The following is a 4391-nucleotide window of genomic DNA, read 5'->3' as shown; positions in this document are numbered from 1 at the left end:
TCGGACCTTTTTTCGCCCGGCGGTCACAGGCCGAACCCGGCGCGCTGGGGAGCCGTTGGGGGCTCCGGCGCTAGGAAAAAGTACGCCTGGCCCACACCGACAGGGGAAAAGTCAAGGTTTTCTTCCCCCGACTCGCCTCGCACCCCCCTGCGCCCTCGGCCACCACTAGCTATATCCCGGCGACGGCCGCCGGCCTACTCCGCTAGATAGCCATTCCCCGCTGAAAAATAGCAGCGCTTCGCCGCGGCAGCCCCTCCCGCAGCAGCTGGTCGTTTCCGGCCGCCGTTTCCGGCCGCGGAGGTGCGGTTTAACGGCGGGTACACGCCCACCGCGCGCAAGGTGTTCGGCGTTTTGACTGTCTCGGCGATGGACTCGGATGAGGAGGAAGAGCTCGCCGCGCTGCTGGAGGAGGAAGTCGCGGCCGACGTCCGACCCCTTCTTCAATCTCGATTCGCTGTTGTTCGGTACCCCACTCAGACCTGGTCGAAAGATCAAATGTGAGATATCATGACTTGCTGTGTCATCTTGCACAACATGATCATCGAGAGCGAGCAAGAAGACCCAGTGTTTGACACTGAACCATACTACAGGCAGGGTCCTCTAGCCGAAGTTGATCACCAGCTACCGGCAACTTGGACTGCCTATCTCAGTATGCGTCAGGAGATCCGAGACCCACAGGTGCATCATCAACTGCAGAAAGATCTGATTGAGCACCTATGGAGGCTCAAGGGGGACACCGCGTGATGAAATACGAGTTTTTATTTGTTGAACTATATAATTTGTATTGAACTATTTGTTGTTGTAGTATTTTGTTGAAGTATTTGATTTTTCTGTGACGAAATATGTGATAACAAATAATTGTGTTGATAATTGAACGCCAAGACACGGCGAAACTATGCCGAATATGGGCATATTCTCGTCCATATGGGCCGTTTATTTGCCGAAATTGGGCTGCAAAGTGGACCAATTTCAGCGCATGGGGGTGAGCTGGGGGCGACGACTGGGCGCAAAACCGCCCCCAGCGTCGAGTGTATCGCCGGCTCGCCCCCAGGGAGCGATTTCTATGCGTCCTGGGGGGCCAACGGCTGGAGATGCCCTTAGCCGCCATGCATCCTCTTGTCTCGATTGTCTTTTCTGTCTGTGTTTCTTGGGAGCTTGTGTAAGTGCTGCGCGCTTGCGTTAGCACGTGCGTGCATGCAGATGGCCGTATCTGCTCTGGCTTGATGCATGCGCCAACTGAGAACTCACCTGACAAGTGAGTTTCTCTAACCTGTTTTGCACCAATGGCCCACCTCCTAGCTCCCAGCTGCGTGTTTTTCTAACCTGTTTTGAACCAATGGCCAACCAACAGCTTGCCGATCGGCATTCATAAACAATCCGTTCGATTTTTCAGTTTTGTGTTTTGATTTTTAGAGCATCTACGGCCGGACTTAGCAAATCCGGCGTCTCAGACGCCCACGGGCACTGACCGGGCACCCCTCAAATGTTGCGCCGCATATCCACATACCGTAAATTTTGATCCTCAAATCCATGCAATGGGGTCGGACGGCGGTCGGCACCCGTCAAATGTTGCAGCCGGCGGTCGAAACATCCTCTATCCCAATGGGGTTGGATGGTGTAATCCGCGTATGCGCTCAGGGGGAAGGGGTGCGGGGATCCGGACGCAACGGAGGAGACAGCTGCTCCACCATGTCCGAACCTCCCTGCGATGATGCCGCCGCCTCCCTCTCTCGCTGCCGGCGTCCCCGCCACTTGCAGGCGACGTTCTTCACCTTGCAAGTCGCAGCCGACGGACGAGGCGGACTGCGTCGCCACCACTATAGATACTGTTAACAATCTGTTCAATCTAGAACATGTGACAAAGCAATGAGTCGGCCCATAGACTTGACGGCTCAGTTAAACTTTGTTTAGACAGATTTTTTTAAAGACGAATTTAGTAAAATAGATTGGGAACAACTGCTCCAGATATGGAAGCAGCCCATGGTTTCCGTCCCATCACAGACATCCGGCCGCCGGAGTGACACGGCCAGTGAGACCGGGGGAGCGACGGTTCTGGAAGAAGCCCTGAATTTACCATGCGTGCTTGCACGGAAGTTCGGTCCTTCCTGCGTGCTTGCCAGGTTCCAGGAACGTTCCGATTTCTTCTCCAAAGATGCCCTCTTAGACATCACTGTCGCTCCGACCTCGGCGGCGTCCGCCGGCCTGTTGCACGGGTCACGTCGGCGCGCGCCTCGTGCCAAAGCGCGTCAGTGACAGAGCGTGACTGTGCAAGTGTAACTATACGTTTCGGTGACTCGCTGCGGGCGAGCGGATGCAGATGGTCAAGCGTCAATACAGAGTTTCCGTGTCGCTCGCACGCATCGCCCATGGCCGCACGCAAATTCTACGCAGCGTGCGCTGCGTCCTCTCAGTCTCTGTTCATGTTACTTCACATTCGCACATGCGCAAGCGATGCAGATCGATCGGTCGTTCATACGGCGGCCTCGACGCAATTGTAGACGGACGCCTGGCCGGTACGTGCTGCGATTGCCGACACGTCGCCGACCGTGTCGCTCTCTTGGATGAGTTGGAGCTGGCAGCTGCTTCTCCTACTCGATTAGTTAAGGTAATTACGTGAAGATGGAGACGATTTTAGTTCACGTCATGCATGACAATCGGGTCATAGATTCGTGCATGGTTGCACGTCGTAGTGTTCATGCCGGGACTTGCCCCTTGAGACGTGCGGATGGGTGGGCGAGGCAATCATCCGGTGGAGCGGTCATGCATGGAGATAGGAATTGGAGACAGGGACGTACTACTGCGGCCGGTCTCGTGACGAAAATTGGACTGGACTCTAGCAATCCAGCAACATTCGCACGAAATGATTTTGTGTGAAAGAGAAATGGGGGCAGTTTGGTCATCTCCCGGAATTTCTCAATGTTTTTTTTTGAATTGTGGATTCTCAAGCTGAATTAAGGCAGTGTTCGCTGTGATTTCAAAAAAAAGGTAGTGTTTTCTCTGTTTTATCAGATTTTTTTTTCTGTGGATACCTTCCCCGCGCCTGCTTCTGTTTTGACCCGGTTCATTTCGGCTTACATGGGCCTGCGACAGACTCTGGATCAATACTATCGGCCTGACCAAGAGAATGCCTCCCAACCCTTTTGTATCGATAGCTGCGAAATCACTAATTGCGGAGCACTGCTTTTAAAGATCACTTCCATCTCTCCAGATCACGACAAGTGTGCATTGCATGTGCTCCACTTGTCACAACCTGAAAGTTTTCCCTTTTTTCGTAGATTCATTTATTAAAACAAAATTCAAAGATAACGTCCAGAGCGCGACACATGACGCCGGCTGAGAGCGCGCCAAGTGCCGCGATCTCAAGCCATCCCCAAATGACCCATGATGAGGTTGAGGTTGAGCACTCTTTAGTTAGTTGCTCCCCGAAAGCTGGCCCCGACGGGAGCTCGACCTTTGCGCTCGGCGAAGCAGAAACACGCAGACCGCGCCCCCTGGCCGACCCACGTGGGGGGCGGGACGCCCCCTGTTTTTTTTTGTGTTATTGTTTTCTCTTTTTTAAAACAATTCAGAACTTAAAAAAGGGTTCGGATTTGTAAATAATTGAGAATTTCGAAAAATTATCTTCAAGAAATCATAAAATGATAGTGAATTCAGGAAAAAAATGTTCATGATTTTGAAAAATTGTTTGAGAAATCATAAAATGTCCGCACATTAAAAAAGTTCATGATTTTGAAAATCTTGGCGTATTCAAATAATGTTCACATTTTTAGAAATGTTCACCTTTTACAAATGTTCATGAATTAGAACAAAATTCAGCCAATTAAAGTAATGTTCATGAAACTTTTAAAAATGTCCAAAACAAAAATGTTCCTGGATTAAAAAATTTGTTTCCAAAAAATTATAAGACTACATTGGTTCAAAAAATGTTTGCTGATTCTAGAAAAATGTTCATGAATTCAATAAAATGTTAATTAATTTTAAACGCTGTCCCCAATTAATAGCTGTTCGCCAAGTCAAAAAAGTTCACGAGTTTCAAAAATGTTGAAAATTTATCAAAATAATCGCAGAATGGAGAAAAAAAACATAAATTGGAAAATTTTCATGTTTTTAGTAGTATTAAAAAAATTAAAAAATGTTCATGATTTCCAAAAGAATAACGAATTCAGAAAAATGTTCATGATTTCAGAAACTATTAAAAAATTGTAGTATTTTCCCAAAAATGAAAAGAAAAATGGGAGGGGGTAAATAAAGAATAAAAAGAAAAATATAAAATTATAAAATAAAAAGTAAAAAGAATAAAGAAAACGTAAGAAAGAGAAAAAGGTAGAAAGACGAAAATAAAAAGGGTGGGAAATAAAGCCTAAATGGACTGGCCCAAACAATGGCTCGGG

The sequence above is a fragment of the Triticum aestivum genome, chromosome 7B (genome assembly GCF_018294505.1).
Source record: "Triticum aestivum cultivar Chinese Spring chromosome 7B, IWGSC CS RefSeq v2.1, whole genome shotgun sequence".
Taxonomy (NCBI): domain Eukaryota; kingdom Viridiplantae; phylum Streptophyta; class Magnoliopsida; order Poales; family Poaceae; genus Triticum; species Triticum aestivum.
Note: the sequence above shows the minus strand (reverse complement) of the source record.